The following is a 20,510-nucleotide window of genomic DNA, read 5'->3' as shown; positions in this document are numbered from 1 at the left end:
TCTAGTTTGTCTTTACTACCTAAAGTGGAGGCCTCTGTGAAGCTCTTCTTAGCTTCCATGAATGTCTCCTTCATGTGCTCCAAATCAAACTCTAGTTCCTTTGTTGGAGCCTTGCAAACCTAAGCACTCTCTTATGGCTGCTTACCTTTGTTGCCTCCTATCGTAATACCACTTCGGAGCATGATATTTACATTTGGGTCCTCTTCACGTGGCTCAGACCTCATCATTTGCAGGTTGTGAGTCGGTGGAGGCTGAAGTGTTCCTTTATCGTGCAACCTCGCTATCAATGTGGGGCAATCCTTCGTCTCATTATCAAACTGGGTACAATATAAACATGATGCTCTCATTGAATTTGTACAATCGTGGGCATAATGCCCTGGCCCTCCGCAATTGTAACAAATCAACTGTCTGTGACCCCTTCCTGGTCCCATTCCACCTCGACCTTGTCCACGCCCCTGAAATCCAATGCGCGCCATCCCTACATTTTGATCGAGGGCTCGCGCTTCGGGCTGAACTCTGTAGGTAGGAGTCTAATCCATCATAAGTTCATAACTTCTATAGGTGTGCTCATCATGGCCTACTGATCTACAGAAGTTATAGAACAACTGCTAGCACGTTTGTGTATACTTTTGTAATAGGTGGAAGTTATCTATAGCATGCTTCCCTCCCATCTGAAAAATTATGCACCATAATGCAGGCGCCATTCTCGGTCCAGCTTGGGCCTCTAGTCTCAATGGCATTGGTCCTCCTCCTGCCAGGTAGTTCACGAAGACTAGACAATGGCCCTTGTCATGTCCCTAGCCTTTGCACTTTATGCACCATACCTCCTCGCATGCCTCTGGGCGAGTTGTCCTATCTAGTTTCAAACTGTGCATCTCAAGACATAAATTTTTCAACTGCACGTGGATCTATTGCACGCCCAAGCTAGGATCTTGTATCGGGGTCTCGTGCAGTCTCATTATGATCTCCAAAGCTTCAGCCTGAGTGGATAGCTTCTGCTATGACAACACGATCCTTAGATGCGGCGTTAGTGATGCTACAAACCATGTGTGGTGCTGCCCATCCATTAAGGTCATGTTGGCTTCGCGAATCATACCATTCAGTCCCTAATCCAGCTCCCAGGGGGTCTCACCTAGAAGCATCACGATTTCCTTAAATCCAATGATTTACTGTGTCTCTGATTTTGGCCTGCTAAATTCCTTTCTTATAGCATCTTGGATATCTGCGATCCCTGCATTCGGATTGTCAAAGGAATGCTTAATGTACCAAGTCAGTGCGCGATCTTGTAAAGCGCTGACCAACATTGCTTTCTTTATATTGTCATCCGTGACTCCCTGCGCTTCCCTTACAACCATTACCACGAACCAAAATTGGTCTGGATCTTCATTTCCTACTCCTTTGAACACCGACAACTTTATCGCGCTTGCCATATTGAATTGTGGTGGTGGCGGAGGTGGTGTGGGTGAATACAGGGGTGAAGATGGTGAAATTGGCAGTGATGTAGGTGGAAGTGGTATGCGCAGAATTCACTGCTTTAACAAAATGATTCTACTTCTTGGCGAAAACTTCGCAAGCTCTTCCTTGCTTTCTCTTGAAGGTGAAATCAAGGGGTTAGTTTCTAGATTTGCACTACCTTAGTTTCTGTAGATCCTCCCACTTTGCGTAGCCCCAAACATCAATTTATTCGCATAAATCGATTTTCACACAGTAGCATTTTAATCCAAGTGTTCAAAAATTTAACCTACTTACCTCGCAGTCCTTTGAGGAAGTGTCATTTCAACTCACTATAGCTGACTGAAGTATCTACCGCAAACTCGATGATAAATCCTCCTATAATCCAATCGAGCCAGTGATCCACAATGTGCGCAATCTTATCTTCCGATGCTTCCAATCTGTGCACCAACTCTGGAGTCCACACAATAGGTTTGTCAAGCCTACACCTTCCTTGACTGTCTGCTAGCTTCGTAATCCACTCGTACAACTCAGAGGGGAAGGATGCAAAGAAAATTTCGTGGATTTTTGTATATAAGTAGCACTCTAACCACTATTCCTTTGATACTCGCGGATTCCTATTTTCTTGCACCGCGAACTCGTGAATCTTTCTATCCAACCACTCTTCAATTTCTTTCTTTGTCAGATTTGAGTGACACAACATCAGACATCTCTTATGTAAATCCCAGTCCTGGCAACAGAACCATTTGTTGGCTTGTTGCGGCGTGACCCAGGTTTAGAGATGATTTAGCCAAACAAATCCCGGTACTACTGGCCCTTTTGGAAATATTCCAAGGAGCGTGGACTAAGGTCTCACCTGAAGTAGTATGGGAGGGTGCTAGAACTAGGTTTCTGCACCCTGGAGATGTCTGATGAGTTCAAGTGGTCTGCGGTTTGACCTTGCACGCACGTCACTACGTGCAGTTACCCGTACCTCACAGCCTGAGATGCTGCCTTCGTGCAGCCTTACTTGGGGGCTGAACATTGTTATTACCCAAGTCCTTACTAGTATTCCACTATTAGTTGATCAATTCAACCTACTTGCATGCTTTAAGTTATACGTAGCAATATAAATCATTCATACAGGTGCGCGCAGTAAATAAACAATATATTTGCAATTTATATCAAACATGTAATAACCCAAGAATAGATACACAGAATTAAGATAAAACTTCTCTTTATTATTTTCTTCCTCGGTTATAGACTCGACTCCACCCTGCGCACTCAGCTACAGACTACTAGGCCTCTGCACACTTAGCTGTAGAGCCTTCTCCTACTCTACGACCCAAGACACACTTAGACTCTTGCTCTTTGCTTCTACTTCGTTGTCTATTACTTAGTTAGTTATCTTTTACACTTAGAGCCTCGCTCTATTTATACAATCCCATGGTCCACGGACCATGGGTAGGCTGAAATTACATTACAAGACTAGGGCGGACAACCTTGTGACTCTATCATACATTTCGTGCTCCGCGCCCGCAATTCGCGAAGTCTTTACAACAAGATTAAGTCAAAACTTGGGCTTTGAGCCCCAAAGCATGCCTTGGGGGGATTCCTTGCCCAAAAATTCTCCTCAACCATTGGATCGACACAAAATGGATGCTACATTACCGCCTCAAAAGAAGATGGTTTAGTCTCAACACATCCCCTCATCGGAGCCATGCATCTAGTGTACCTCTTAGTTGACATCCTCTTCCTGCACTGCGATGTGGGTGCTCCAAAATTCTCTCTATCGTCATGGAAGAACCTGTCAACCTCTCTAGTGTGCTTTCTCCCATCTTTGGAAAGCTCTGCATGAGTGGGTGTCTCCACTCCCTGATCCTTTGCATGTGGTTGCTCCACATCAATATGAGGTTCCTCCTTAGGAGCTAAAATCTCCTCAACCGCATCTAATTGAAGCTCCCTCTCAACGGAACATCTCATGGCCTTCTATTCATCAAATTTTAAATTCTTGTGAACCACTATCATCCTATTGGTTGGGGAGTACACCCAATAGTTGTGAGGTATATCACTGTACCCCACAAATATCCCCAAATATGTTGTTGATTCAATCTTCTTCCATGCATATTTGGTTACATGCTAGTAGACTGATGAACCAAACATATTGAAGTGACCCACATCTTATTTATTCTTTGAAAAAGCCTCTTCCGGTGTACTCATCCCAATAATTCGATGAGGGCTTCTGTTCTGCAAATAAACAGTTGTGTTGAATGCCTCTACCCACAAGTGTAGTGGTAGGCCATGATCATGCAACATCACCTATGTTTCCCCTACTATGGTTATGTTTTTCCGTTCAACCACCACATTCTGATGTGTATTATGAGTTGATATCAACTCTTTTCGAATGCCTTCTTCCACACAGAAGTTTTTAAACTCATTTGATACATACTCTCCAACGTTATCACTCTTGAGAGCTTTAAATTTTCTGCCAGTATTTTTCTTGACCAATGCTTTAAATTCAAAATTTGTAAAAGTATGATTTTTCTTCTGAAAGAGGAAGATCCAACATCTACAAGAATAATCATCAACAAATATAACATAATACCTATGTTTGGTTGTGGATGATGTCGAGAACGGTCCACACACATCTGAGTGGGATTGATCGAGGATCACTTGCGCTCGATTGTCTTTTTCATGAAAGGAAGCCTTGGTTTATTTTCCCAATGTACACCCTTTTCATGTGTCAACTTGCTCTAGTGTACCCTTTGTTATTGGGAAATCTAGTGTTTATGCAGAGCTTCTAGTCCCACTAAGACTGGTAGCTATCTTAGAAACAAACAGATTAAATTTACTTTTGTTTTCCTTTATGAGAAGTAGATAGGAGAGGATCAAAGAATACCAACCTCGATCTTTCACTCGGTTCTTTGATTGTTCCTTATTCTCACCGACAGGTCTTAGCCGCTTCTCCCTTGACCACTCCGCTTCAAAGAGTACCTGTAAATTCAAAGAAGCATAATACCTTCAAAGTGTAGAGATCTACAATCATAAGCAATATATGACTAGATATATATTGACCACACAAATGCATATACTATCAGACATACAAGAATGTGGAGAAAAACTTGAATAGCTTTATTGTTGTAAAGATTAGAAGAGAGGATTACAACCCATTGATCTGACCTAGCGTCATCCTCCCAACATGAAAGCCCTTCTTCACCTCATGAAAAGCTTAGATCACCGAACACTATGATATTCCACTAGGAAACCAATAGCACTTCCTTACAAGATACAAAATTCCAGCCTCTGGATCTTTGGGATGAGGGATCCATATATAGATGATTGCAGGGAGGTGAGTCAGCTTCTGGGATTTTTATTAGCGTCTTGTCTCTGATAGTTCTTGATTCCACTTGGAGATTTATGATCTCTTACTCATCCCTGGGCGAATTCAGAGAGGCAAGTGTCATAGGAGAAGTTTCTAGAAGATACCATGATCATCCACCTCGCAAACTGTCTCTGCCATTTGTCCATTCTCACCCATCACACCCTACAAAAGGGCTTTCCAGTATGCATCGTACCTTTTACACTGGGCAGGTGAGATGCATCGCACCCTTAGCACTGAGCAACCTGTATGGTCTAGTTTTGACCAGTTCTAAGCAGTTTTCTGTGGACAACTTCTGGGAGATGATGTAATCAGCTGACCTTGTTCCTTTAGGGCATGAAACAAAACTTTTAGGGACTCATAAGCCCTTGGTTTATGGACATATATGATTGGGGTTTCAGTGCCCAAAAATGTCTATAACAGTTGCCCCCTAAAGCATGAGGTCGTTAATCTTTTGATGTCGGGTGAAATTCTTTATCATGAGGATCCGAGGTTTTTCGAACTGGAAGGCGACCTGTAATAAGATACAATACATTATCTTCATAACATTTTCATGATCTAGCTGAGGCAGGCATTCCCATGATCAGCTTTATAAATTCATTTTCATGTACATAGGACAGACAACCGTCTGTGTGGCAGATTGATGATTCTGATAGAGCCATCATCCTTTGATTCGAATGATCATCTCTGCAGCAATGATGTACATTTGATGTCTTTATTTTCCTGAATATATTGCAGTCCGGATGGATGAAACTAGATCCAGGGTCTTCAAACTTGTCCAATCTTCGCCTGAAGTACAAGTCGATCCATGTGAAAAATGTTCTGGAGTCGAACATGGAAAGACATCGCCTGATTATCAGCCAATGATGTAAGTTGTTAATAGGCACGAGAGGAATCACCGATAATGATGATGATCCTCAAGGTACGACAGTGCAATACGCGTGGTGTGAAAATGGGACTTGGCGTCGAACACCATGCAAAATCTCTCAGTCGAAGGCCATTGATGTAAACATGTCGTCGAAAGTGAGAAACTTGCCATTGAGGCATACAAGATTCAAAGTACTGAAAGGGTTGTTCCTAGGTTGACTTCTTAGATAATGAGTTGATGTCGACAAGAAGTGACCCATCGTAGGAGGTCCTTAATGAATCCCACATCTATGACACGGAACGGAGAAAATGACTTTTGGAGGTGAAAACGATCTGATGATACAGGGTTCAGGGTGGCGGTCATGAAAGAATGAAGCGTAAAGGTATTGCAGCAGATGAGACACAAGATGGGTTGATGAATTCTCTGATCGACTTCTCTTGAACATATCGTCGACACTGAAATGGATTGGTAGTGTTAACCCCAAAGATGGATGGTACGGTGTACCAATGGTAATATGACCGGTGAAAGGAATAACCCAACCTGACTAAATCATGGTGATGGAGTGAAAGTGTCATGTTCAAGAGCGACTCGCTACCAATAAAGTTTCTTCAAGTTTTCTTCCCAATTTTTCCCCAGTCATTGCTAACCAGTACCTCTTTATTTTTATCAAGCTTGAGGATAACATATGCTTGTTCTATAATTTTCCCTTCGGGCAAACCCGTCGTTATGTTTTAATGAGCCTAGCGATAGTGAAACTCTTTCTTGTCTACATGGACAAGTTTGTCGCTATTGGTTTTAATGAGTTTAACGACAAAGAAAACTCGGTCCTTTTCCAATTTTAGAGAGTCTAAAAAGGGATAGAAAAGAAACTCCAGTGATCCTTTTTCGTCATGTAATCCCTTAAGTCTGAAAAAGTATAAAATAATACGAAAGGGATGAATTTTTGATAGTTTTAACGAGCCGAACAAGACAAGTGCTCGATATTTTTGTGTAATAATCCCTCAGGTCCAAAAAGATTAAAATCTAGAGGAGGGATAGCACTCCCGGTAGCTTTAACGAGCTGGAGAGGCCAACTGCTTGGCAATCTTTTCATATTTTATGAGTCAGACGAAAAGAGCTTAAAGGAGACTCGCTTCTTGAGGAACGAGTGATATTTTCAGGTAGCAGCTAATTCCATGTAAGGTTTGGAATTTTCCAATCATGGCAGTGTCACAAGGATGGCTAACAAGATCACTCGTCGTAGATGTTCCTCAAAAGGGTAAACAATCAAATGGAGGCGTATGATCGGCTAAAACAGAGTGGAGGTGATGATGAGAACATGACCAAGGCTTAAGGGCTGATGATAATGCATTCACAATGGTTATTTACCGGAAATTAGTTCATTTTTTAATGAGCTTAAACTCTAGGGGGAAACATTTGCTCATTGCTTAGGTTTAATTTTTAACGAGCTTGAACTTCGCATAAAAACTGCTCGTGATAATGGTCATCAATTATTTGATTTCACCATTAACACTTTTTTCTTTCGACGGTCGTACTGCCTGTTCAATTGCTTCATCAAACCGATTAGAAATGAACAATACATGCTTGAAAAATGAGTTAAAACACTAATACCTTACTCGAATTACGTGAAAAGTAATTTAAAGGTGGTCTTTACCCCTCATTTTACCATTTCATTTGAACTTTGGTTTGTTGGAGCTTTGGGGGTGCCTTCCCCCCTTGATTTTCACTAGCTAATTCCGAGAGATTCTGTGGACGATTCTCGATGCCGTCTAGACCAGGTAAGAGCTAAACCTGAGCTCTTCAATTGCATTCCTTCCTTTTTGAATTTTGAGCATGTTTCCCTATTTTTTTGAGCCCCTGGGGTTTGAAAAATTCACCCTGGCTCCATCGCACCCTTCCTATATCGAAAGGTGTAATGCATACTGGCCTGGCCATTGGCCAGTCAGTATGCATCTCACCCAGTACACTGCTGGGGTGCGATGGGTGCAAGAAGGGAAACTTTTGCATTGTTTTCTCATGGAATTTTTGCCTGTTTTTTGCCAAATCAGGACCCTGACTCTTCTCTTGTTTGTTTTGCAGAGATTCATCGGAGAAAAATGGTTGTTACATGGTGAGAACGTGAGCATGAAGAAGAGGACATGGTTTCTTTACATGATCCGGGTACGGTAACTGCACTGTGGAACTGTGGCCTGCTCAAGTTTTTTCGCATCTCTAGCATGAGGCAACAAATCAACTTGTTGCAATATTTCCTTGATGCATGGGATCCTACCAACCAAGTGTTCCAAATCAGAGGCAAATTCATCCCCTTGACTATCGTGGACATCTATTTTTTGACTGGTTTATCAAGGCGTGGTGCCCCTCTCTCATTATCAGGTTCTGCCCGTGGGGGAAATTCGTGAGAGATTACATTCGCTGGTATTGCAGAGAGGGATCTCAGCTGAGTAGGGATGGCAAGATCAACATTCGAGATGTCACTGACCAGTCCTTGAGGACCATTCTGTTCACTTTTTCTAGACTGGCTGGTAGTGCGGCTCTTCACATGGCTAACAGGTCCTATATGTAGTATGCCTTGGAATGCCTCGAACCAAAGGTGTTCAACTGGTGTGACATAGTACTCCCTGTGATGAAAGAACAACTGACCAAGGTAAAAAGTGGAAGATCCAAGAATTTTGGCTATGGTTCTATTTTGACCGCTTTCGCCTTGGAAAAGATCCCACTGATGTAGCCGCAATACATTTCACTTGGTTTACCTCCATCGACTGAGCCACGGATGCAGAGATGGGTTGACCTCATGGCCCGACATGTTGGTTAGTCCCAGGTTTCTTTCTCTGATACCTTCTTCGAGTGGTTTAACTGTCAGGAGATGGTTTATGCCGAGTGTCCATATGCTGGTATGGATTTCCGAGGTGACCCGGATTTGGTGCTGCCAGCTGGTGAGTAGTGGGGTGCTATAGGTAAATTCTCTGACCATATCCCTGTTTATTGTTTTTATAATGTTATTATGTTTTCATCTATCAAGGCTAATCAAAAAATCTTGTGCTCATGCAGATATCGGACCAGTGCGACCAGTAGTACGCCTGAGAGCACCAGCTGCTGCTCCAGCAGGAGAGGCTATGGGGAGGGCTATCCTTCGCGACCTGGATGTGGCCGAGACTCTTGCAGCATTACAGGAGCAGGTCAAGGGTCTCACTCTTGGTATCTCAGACATGAGGACCGACGAGTTTCCTTTGAGGCTGCAACAACACACTACTGGTGTGCCACGTTGATGGACTAGGCTTTTACGCATGATTGCATAGGCGGTGACTTGCTATCACCAGCATCATTAGACTAGGGTGCCCCTAGCATTTTGAGTTTTGGGTCATTTGACTAATTTTGTCTTGATCACAGAACATTATGTACAAACCATAAACAGTTATATCTATATATATATATATATATATATATATATATATATATATATATATATATATATATATATAGATAGATAGATATATAGATATATATTTTGATTTTCAGAGCTTTATTTTGGTTAAGTTACATGATCTTGATGCAAATATTGATGAAATGCTTCTTTTATAAATGTTGCAAATGTCAATCTAACACATAATTTGCCAATGAGTCAGTTAATGTGTTTAAGTTTTTGGAAATATGTTGATATTGAATAGAATCAAACTGCCTTTCCAAAATTTTGACCCTTAGGAACATGCGATAGATAGCTAGATTCCATACGGAGTGATACCGGTGAGTTGTAGAATGATGAGTTATGAGTCTATCCTGAGGACCAGTCGGCATATGCCATGTGTAATGGCATCAGAGAGGAGTTCTATCAACATGCTGTATTCAGCGATGTTGTTCGTTGACCAACCAATACATACCCCTTTGAAACTTACTAACTCGTCGCTTGGATCAAAGATGGCCCAGGCCGCAGAAGATAGGTTCCGCGAACTACGACTCACTCCGTCGGCATATCCAACAAATGATTCCAATAGGTTCGACATCTGCAACACATGCAAAAGTGGATTACCTGACCAAAACAAATACCCTTGGTGAAAAAAAGAAGTAACAAAAGCACAGGGGTTACTATACTGAGCTAAGCATAGTAACGCTTAAGGTACAACCCGTTGTGGGGTTGCACCAGTGGAATCCCATCATAATCCACTAACTCGTAGGCTCCTTTTGCTAGTACACGCTTGACAATATAGGGGCCCATCCATAAAGACTTGAACTTACCTGCTCCCAACTTATCGGACTCCTGGTCATAAAGTAAGACCAGGTCACCTTCTGAGAAGACACGGGGTTTGACATTCTTGTCGAACTACACCTTGACTCATTTCTTATGGGATTCATTAGCCAAAGTGGCATCACGACGGGTTTCATCCAATCGGATTAGTTCCAAGAAACGAGCCTCCTCTTCTGAAGTTCGGGGAGAAGGTTGACTGTGAGCTTGAGGGACGAGATTTCGCACTGAACTGGTAAGATCACTTCCAGGGCATACACCAGTTGAAAGGGTGTAAACTCGGTTGCATTCCTCACTGACGTCTGGTATGCCCACAAGGCCAAGTATAGGATCAGGTGCCAACTCCGTTTATGGACTCTGATAATCCTTTGCAGCATGCGCTTTAGGACCTTATTGATTGCCTCAACTTTCCCATTAGCTTGCGGATAATACGGAGTAGAGATGTCATGGGAAAGTCCTAATTTGGCAGCCAACTTAATCATCATGTGATTGTGAAAATGTGATCCATGATCTGTAACTATGGCCTATGGAACACCGAATCTGGAGACTACATGATTGAAAAAGAAGAGGGTAGCCGTTTCACCGCTGTTGTTTAATGTAGGCATCGCCTTGGCCCATTTGGTAAAATAGTCTACTGTGACTATGATATACCCATGCCCCCTAGCCAATGTGGGGTTACATGTCATGAAATCTATGCCCCATTTAGCGAATGGCCCAACAGCAACTACTAGTTGCAGAGGTGCGGGTGGTATTCTAGTTTTGCGATCGAAGATTTGACAGGCATGGCAACTTTTGACTGTGGTTATGCAATCTTTGAACATTGTTGGCCAAAAGTATCCTACTCATAAAATCTTTTGCGTCGTGGCGTAACCAGATTGATGCCCCCCACATGCGCCTAAATGGCAATCATTCAGGACATTTTCAGCCTCCTCGTGGGTAAGGCACCTCCGCAGAACTGTATCGACACTACGACGGTAAAGCGTATCACCGACAATCATGTAGTCTTTTGCTTGGTATCAAATGCGTCGTTGTTCTGAGCGGTAGGTATTAGACCTATATGTTTGGGTTTTGAGATAGATTATTATGTCTCCATACCACAGATTCCTTGAAGATATCAGAAACAAAGATTCGTCCACGATCGCTTCTTCTGATGTTGCATTGTTGGACGACGATGGGAGATCGCATAGTAACTCCGTGAAAACCAGGGATTTCCTCGATTTGGATTTTATGAATTCCAGATCTAACTCTTGTAAAATTTCTATCCATTTTGAATATTTTCCCCCCAGCAACTGTCGTGACAATATATAAGTCATGGGGTTGCAATCTGACAAAATGGTAGTTTTCGAAAGAGGACATAGTGTCGAAATCTCTGTATCACTTGAACAGCTACGAGAGCTAGCTTTTCAATGTAGCAGTACTTGCTTTCTGCATCATTTAAGTTTCTACTCAAATAATATATAAGATTCTCAATTCCATTGTCTTCTTGAACTAAAACCATTGCGATGGTCATATCCACTGCAGCCAGATACAGGTTAAAGTCTTTTTGATAATCAGGAGCATACATTAATGATGCTTTTATTAGGGATTCCTTTAAAGCATCAAAGGAAGCTTGCGTGACCTAATCCCAGATGAAGGCTACTTCTTTTTTCAATAGACGAGTATAACCTTTAGCAAGTTCGACGTAATTTGGAATGAACCTCCTCAGAAAGTTTTCTTTCCCTTGGAGTTTCTGAATTTGAAGCAAATTTGAAGGTGGAGGCAAATCAATGATTGCCTGAACCTTACATGGGTCGAGACAAATCCCATCCTTTGAGACCACAAAGCCAAGTAAACGACCAAAACTGACACAAAACACACATTTGTGTGGATTGAGTCGTATCTTGTAGTGTCAGCAACGTAGAAATATCGCTCTCAAATGTTGCAGATGATCAGTCTGCTTTCGCAAATGAGCCGGAAGATCGTTGAGATATGGCTGAACGATGTTCTTTATGTCATGGAAGGCATAATTCATTGCCCTCTGAAATGTTGCCCCTACATTCTTTAAACCAAAGGGTAGCTTGCGATATGCGAATGTGCCCCACGGACAATTAAATGTAGTGTTTGATTGGTCCTATGGGTAGATGTTAATTTGATTATACCCGGAAAATCCATCCATAAATGAAAAGATTTTACATCCGGCGCATTCATCAATTATTTGGTCAATGAAGGGTGTAGGGTAGGTGTCTTTTGGACAAGATTGATTTACATCCCTATAATCGACGCACACTCTAATCATTCCTTGTTTTTTCATTACAGGAACAATATTAGATACCCAATCAGCTATAGGAACCGGGTAAATAAAACCAGCATGGAGAAGTTTTTCAACTTCTGCCTTGATGGCAACGACTTTCTTGGGGTGCACCTACCGTAGCCATTGTTGTACCGGTTTGACATCTGGATACATCTTAATTTCGTGTTCAACTATGCTCGAGTCAATGCCTAGAATTTCATCATACGACCAAGCAAAGACATCTCTGAACTCGCAAAAAAGAGCGTAATATATTTCCAGTTCTGAAGAAGAACAAGATTTGCCGACATGAATATTCTCTACAACATCTGTTTTGGTCGAGATATTTATGGTGATAGTCTCTTCAATATTGGACAAGTTTCATTCAGAATCCACCGTGTTTACAGTATTTGATAGAAAATCAAAAACTAAGGGATGATGAAGGTCACTGGAACTATCTTCCTTGTAATCCGGAAGATGGGAACGATGGTGGTAATCTTCCCATGGTGCCCCATCAATCATCATTGACTGAACAATTCCTTCATCTGTAGAATGTACTTGCAACCAAGGATCTAAAGGGGTGCCATATTCCTTAGACCTATCTATCCAAACGCTTGATGAGCGTTGATTTGGGTTTGCCTCCCATGCCGAAAACATTGATTTCTATAATATTTCTATTGGGCTTGGAGGCAATACCTGCAGATGATCCATGCTAATATCATTTTTGGACATATTTTGAATAGAAGATATCATATTGCAGGTTCCCACTGCTGCCACTTCCGCCAGATTGATTGGAGGCGGTAGGGCAAAAGTCCCCATTAATATAGGGTCTTTTAGTAGGCCTACTTCGATATTTTGAAGCGAATGAGGGCTTCCATGGATCATCGGAATGCTTCCCGTAACTTGTGAACTATTGGGGAGAAATGTTTGCTGGTCAATGATTGTAATACCTCCTTGGAAGGGAAATGCAATCTTCCTGAAGTAGGTTGACACAACGGTAGCCATAGCATATATCCAGGGCCTTCCCAGTAGGATGTTGTAATCAAGGTTTCCATCGATCACTTCAACATCAATTTCTACTGTTTTTCCCCCTAGTTCGACTTGCAAGTTACTTAAAATCCCATATGGGGTGTATGTTCATCCATCAAATGCTTTTAATGTCATCAAAGATCGTGACAAGGGTGGAGATCCTAAAGTTTTCCAGCAACTCATCGACATAATACATGTAGATGCCCCCTCATCAATAATTGTTCAATGAACAATTTTGTTGAGGGCTTTCACTTGAATAAGGAAAGCTAGTTGAGCTGGTAACTGAGGGTCATATCCTTTATGATTAAAGGCCACAAGATTGGAATCCGTTGGGTCAATCCCACCTATTGCTGATAATAAATCCTACTTTTGGGAGGGGCAATTTTGCAATACCTCATGTGTCGACATAGCGGATGGCGATTGGGCCAGATCCTCCACTATATTATAATGCTGTTCTACTCTCGCACGAAGATTAAATGTCGATTTGTGTACTACTCCCTTCGGTGGCTTTATCGTTAGTTCAGGAATGATGGCTGGCACAACTCCAGTCGAAGTTGTTGTCGAATTACTAGGTTGATCATTAGCCTTGTTGTTCGACAACTGTGGATTCCCGTAATATTTATTCCTTGTCGATATCAAAGCATCATTTTGCTGATTCAAAACAGACAACATTAGCACTTGGGATGGGGAAGCATTGTCACTAGCAACTAGATTTGTTCCTGGATTTGGAAATGGATCATTCAATACCACCGAGGTTTTTTAATTCTTAAAGAATTTTCTAAGTTCAGCTTTATGTGGACAATCTTTCGTCCAATGATCCTCATCACATATGAAGCATGGATGACTTGGTTTCCTATCTCCATAAGGGTTTGCAGAAGATTTTTCAGGAGACGACTCCTCCTGCTTTTTCTTCTTCCCTTTCTTTCTCTTCTTGCCCCCTGGTTGCTTTGGTTCTTTGCCTTTGTCAGTCGACATGGCATTTACATCTAAGGCGAGAAGTTCCTCATTTGCATTTTGACTTGAAACCATACGAGCCTTCTTTGATGTATCTTTTACGGTTTTCATGCTAGTCACACCTATCACGCCATCACTGGCATGAGAGTCTTTACTTGATTTAGGAGGGGGAGGAATGGAGAATTCTAGTCTAGGAGCATCAGGGATTTTATCGTAGAGCATGCCAGACTGAGTATATATCAAGTCTAGATATTGCGCACGAGAAATGACTTGCTCTTCAGTGACGACTCCTCCCTTTTCCACATCTTCCGTAATAGAAGGTAATAATGAACTAATAAACCATTCAGCTAGCAGCTGATCAGGAACATATGTTTTTACCATTCTATGACGACGTCGCCACTCATGAATATGATCAGATATGTGAGTGGCCGTTGTCTGTTTGAAATTGGTAAGAAGCTCTGTTCCTGTTTCGTACCTTATGGGTAACTGAAAATGTGTTAAAAAGGTTGTGGCTAGGGTGTTGAAGTTACCGAATGAAGCTCTAGGCAATTCGATATACCATTTTGCTGCCGGACCAGTTAACGTTCGCTGAAAAGGTGAAGCCTAATTGAATCATCATTTAGAGTGTTAGATGAACACCATAGATGGAAGGTCATCACATGATTCGATGGGTCTTCACCCAGATTTCCATTAAATTTAGGAATATCTGACGGAAGTTTATGTGGAATCGCCGGCCACCAAGGGGTGTAAGCAATTGGATCGTTTGTTAGCCGATTTAGATCTGGTAACTCTAAAGTTGCCACGAAGGGCAACTATTGATTCAGGTTTGGCGAAGCATACCCAGGATAAGATGGGATTGCCTGAGCAGTGGGTCTTTGCATACCAGCATAGTGCATTTGATGCTAATAACTTTGGTAAGGTTGATGGGCATAACCACTATGAAACGGTTGATGTTGCCTGTTTTGAATATACGACTGCCAATTACTTGCAAAGATTTGGTGCTCAGATCCTTGGTAAAATTGTTGGAATGGCGGTTGTTGATATTGCACCAGCCATGGTTGTGAAACGATTTGCTGTTGTCCAATACTGGCTGTTTGACCAAGATGAGAGGTGATGGTACCCGTTTGAGCCTGGGTCACTCCAGTTAAGGAGCCACTTATCGATGATTGTGGTGGCGTCATAGAGACAAGAGGCTGTTGTATTATGACCTGAGAAGCTTAAGGTTGGGATACAACAGGCAACGCTTGTACTTGCGACATAGTCATAATAGCCGGAGTAGTGGGGATATTTGACACAGGTAGACTTTGTTGCATTGAGTATACAACTCTTGTTTGTTGAGGCAGTATCCGCACCCAACCACTAGATGTAATTCCAGCATAACCTGAATTCTGTTGTGAACTCTCGTATGTTTGTTCTCCTGGAGGAGACAATAAGAGGGTATATTTCCCCCTATACGGCGGTAATCCAGTGCTCAAAGGAATGATTTTCCTTTGAGGACCGGACTGCCCAAATTGACACTGTGAAGGATCAATTTGCTGAGACTCAACATAAGAGATTCCAGATATTATTCCAGACAAACAAACGGGAATAGACCATACTCTCGAAACAACCCTTGGATGGATTCCATCCAGCGATTGAGAGCTAGTTGGGACAGACAATACGCCGGTGAACATTGCTGGAGTAGCAGTAGGAAGTTCTGTCGCTGTTGTTTCAGATGACACAGTCCTAGATGTCGACGATTTTTCAGACATATCTAGTTTATCAAAAATATTTCCTAGCGATTCTACAGGAACTTTCGATGATGGGAGACTAATTTCTGACGAAGAAGGATATAGGGTGATCCCAACTCCAAAATGCGATGGAGTACTAGATGGAGGATCTTCCACAATCTCTTCTATAGCAATCAATCCAGGTGGAAGAGGTAGATCGTCAGGTCCATAAAATATTTCCGGTGCCAAAGAAGGTATAGATTCTGCAACGATAGATGTTTGGGGAATAACACCTTCCGAATCAGCTGTAGATGGAGCTGGTTCAGGAATAGAAGTGTTTACCGTCACACTAGGATCAGTTCTACTGTCCTCTTGTGGCTACGGAACTTCTTTTGTAGAGGCAGGGATACCAGAAATGTTTGGAGTAACCGGAGTCTTTGAGGATGTCAGAACACTTGTTCCAACCAAACCAGGGGACTTTGATCTGGTTAAACGAGTTCGCTTTGTCCGGAATAGTTTTGTTTCTGGAGACAAATATGGTTGACTCGTAAGTCTCCGTGAACGATGGGGTTTCGATTGACTTTCCTCCACGATTGTGGATTACTCGATGAACTAAAAATAAAGGGGAAAATGTTATTCTGAATTATACGAATTTTAGACGCTTTGACACAACTTTATTTTTCAATTTTTAAGAGTCGAGAAAAAACAAAAGATGACTCTAGTTGTTACAGACATTTTTGTGCCTTACAGCTATAAGCATGAAATGTCCATAAATCAAGGGATCCTAAGTCCCTAAAGATGTTGTTCCAACTCCTAAAGAAACAAGGTCAACCAATGACAGCTTCTCCCAGAAGTTCTCCACCAGAAACTGCTCAAAACTAGTCAAATCAGGATCAATTCAGAAGCTCCACTAGCTGCCTGCGTTGCAAAGCACCCAAATACACTGGCTAGGTGCATTGCAACGCACTTGAATGCACTACCCAGGTGCGTTGAGTGGGAAATGACAAGTGGCAGAGTCATTCAATGAGGTGGAGAGACAATGGAAGCTTCCAGAATCTTCTCCAATGACACTTGCCTCTGAGTTCGACCAAGGATGAGTAAGAGGCTCTAAGGCTCCAAGTGGAAGAAAGAACTGACAGAGAGAAGCCACAAGTCAAAACATAAGCTGACTCTTCCTCTCTTCTTACATCTATATATGGATCCCTCATCCCAGAGATCCAGAGGCTGGAATTTTGTACTTTGCAGAGAATTGCTGTTGGTTTGAGATTGAGATTAGTGCATTGGGTGATTTATGCTTTGTTGGAGGTGAGGAAGGGATTCCTTTGCTGGGAGGTAGATGCTGGATTGGGACTCACTTGGTTGTATCTCCTCCTGGATATTCTTATTGCATTAATAAAACTATTTGAGTTTCTTCTACATGCTTGTGTATCAGTGATGTTTTGTTATATTTGCATGTTTAGCTTAATCTGATCCTAAGCTTTTTATGAATGTAAATCTATATCTTCGTGTAGTTTCCCTCTTCTATGATCTTGCAGGAATTTGGTGAAGCCGAGCCGGTAAGGGAGCAGGGAGCTAGGAGATATTGAAGAGAGGAGCGATTGGATCAACAAACTAGCGCAAGACACAGGTTAGTTCATCCTTCCTCTCTGTTTACATTTCATAAAGAAGAATACACAAGTAGTTTTCCTTGTTTGTTGCTAAGGCACTGTCACACCTTAGAGTGGGATAGGGGCATTCTGAATAGATAATTTTCCCAACAACAAAATGGCGACTCCACTGGGGATCATGTCTAGTTAGTTTGTTTGTGTTTCTTTTGTTGTTTGCTTCATAAACACAGAAGTAGCAATCGAACTGCATTTGCCATTATCGAATGCAAAGTAACTGCTACTTCAATCCACCCCTTTGGATTTGTTTATGATTTGAACAGCTGATCCATAAATGCTCTAATTTCCCTTTATGATAGCTCTTAGTCCTCCTTTAAATCATCCCTCTAATTGTACCTTACTGATAGCTTTTATTCGGCCAAAATCCATAGATTAAACTGCAAACCGTGACCCAGAACCCGGATAGAAGTCTCGTTTCTGCCCCAGTGCAGGCTCTGTGAAGAGGTTCTGCATTTCAACGTAGGTCCCGAGAGGGCTACCTGCACTGCAATTCAGTTTCTCTGTGCAACAGGTGCGCTGATCAGCCCTTGCCCTGTGCAGCTGAGGTTCTTTGCATCCTTGTGTTCAGTTTTATCTCTGATTTTTGCAGCTTGTTATCAGTGTGTGTACCTATCTGAAAACCCCTTTTCTCTACCTTAATTCTGCCTCCTTTGTACAAAAAGGCTGTAAGTGTTCTTTGTGTATTTGTTACATCATTTACAGTTTTCAATTGAAAAGTGAAATAGTCATACTGTCGTCCTTAGATTTAGATCTGTCGTAAGTGTCGATTTTGATCTTAGGAGAAAGTTCCTTTGCTGTGGACAGTTGATTATACTTTTTACTTTTGTTTTGGTTTGAATTTGTCTCTTTCTAGTGTCTAAACGAGTGTTTACTTCAAAATCATAAAGTGTCCTAATCTTCTCTACCTTTTTGATTTTGAAAAAGGAGCTCGTTTGTGTTTTTCACTTGAAAGCAAATTCAAATTTGTACATCAACTTTCTTTTTAGGCATCAATATTAAGAAATTGAAAACAAATACATGCATTTGTGCATTTTCATATTGATAGTTTGTATGGTTTGATTTAGGAAAAGTGCATTTACAGTGTGCTCTTTGCTCTTTGAGAAAAGATTGTGTCTTTCTTTTCCCCTTGTAGCTAGGATTTTCATTGTTGAAAAGAGATAAATGCTTGCTTATCATCTTTAGATTGCATTTAGGAATTATATCTACATCTCGTGGTGATCCAAAAAGGCAAACTTATAAGAAAGATCAACTTAAAATAAATTGAATGAATCTAACAACGCATTGGAACTTAACGCACAACATAGAGGTCTAGGCTAGAGACGTGTTCCGGCGTCGTAAAGCCTGGTAACTGTTGTCCTCACTGATGGTTGGGTGATTCCTCCACTGTGAGACGATAAGTGCTAGTACGGATTGTGCTCCCACGTACCGTCGAGTATATATTGGGAGACCCCTATAGGCTTAAAACCTTTTATCCATAGGAAGTCATGTTGGTCGCCCTACTGATCGCAATGCACCGAACACAGCATTCAGGAAGATTGACTGCCGTACCGTAAAACATATTCTGCAGTTTTGTGATTGGTTTGGCACACCCTCTACCTAGATCTCCAGAGCAATCCCTTTCGTTCCTTTTCAGAATCCTTAACGGAAAAGGTCCATCTGAGCACTTGTCACTTCAGGCTCATTAAAAATTGAAGGAGACTAGAGTCATCTTTTGGTTTTTTCTCGACTCTTTAAAATTGAAAAAACAAGTTGTGTCTAAGCGTCATAAAATTTATTTTAAACGGAATATTCATACCCTTTTCCTACGTTGATCTTAGGTTGAGAAAATGGAGTCTACCAACCAAGGAATTCCCCTTGGTGGAAATCCTAGTCCCTTCTCCTCTTGGGGAGATGTTGGTGCACCCCATATGGCCACATTGTCGCTTCCAGGACTGAAAATTGGCTTGCCAGTCTGGCTCTTCTCAACCAATGTCATTCAGAACACCACTATTCCTGAACAATCGAATCAGCAGTTAGACCAGTCCAGAGTTACCCACCAACCTTCTACTTCCTCTAATTCTTCCTCTCCTCCTTCCTCTTCGCTTGATGAGGCTGGCAAAGCCAAAAGTCAAGTTCCTAAGGAGAAGAAAGAAAAGAAGAAGAAAGAGAAGAAGAAGGAGCCAAAAGCGACTGGGGGCAAACGAGTGTCATCTAACAAAAATCCACACACTGCATCGACCAGGCCTAAATCGCCATGCGTCATTTGCAAGGGAGACCACTTTCACAGAGATTGTCCTTGCACCCCTCGGATACTAAGGGACTAGTCTCCCCGTTTGCACAATCCGGTGGCGTCAACCTCTAATAGCCATGTTGAAAGCTCACCGTCAACTAGCGAAAGTGAAGTCCCAGGACAAAAAGGGAGAGCTAGATCTCCCTGTAAACTGTGCGAAGGCGATCACGCCATCCACCATTGTCCCTTCTTAGACGAAGCTAAAAGAGTTTTGGATGATCGTCCGGTTTCACCGTTACGACTCCCTCCTGGATATAAAAAACTCTTGCCGAGTCCTTCATTAGTTGAGAATCCAGCTGGCCCGCTCAGGTGGTCAGCTGAAGCGTTGGTCATTGAAGATGAACTAGCTGAAGCCATACCCGATGAAAGTCAAAAGGTCGAGGCGGCAGTTGACCCGGTCTTGCCTTCAGAGGTTTTATCTTCGAATGACACAGTCACTAGAGAGAACAAGGATGACACCGTCCAAATTCTCTTCATCAACGTAGACTCCGACGAACACGGGGGAAACCTACCCATTCCTTTATCGCAGGAAGGAAGTTCGTCAGAGCCATACCCAGCCGTCTACTCGGTCCCACCTCCAAGCAACCTAGTTGTCTCCTTCGACTGGAATCAACTAGGCAGACCCCGTTTACCAGCAAGCATACCATTCAGAATTATCGTCCAAATATATAGAATGGTCATGGTTGGTACCATCATAGATGAGG

This window comes from Pinus tabuliformis, chromosome 3_2 (genome assembly GCF_031772625.1).
Source record: "Pinus tabuliformis cultivar Carrire ecotype Pingquan chromosome 3_2, CPIR1, whole genome shotgun sequence".
Lineage (NCBI taxonomy): Eukaryota > Viridiplantae > Streptophyta > Pinopsida > Pinales > Pinaceae > Pinus > Pinus tabuliformis.
Note: the sequence above shows the minus strand (reverse complement) of the source record.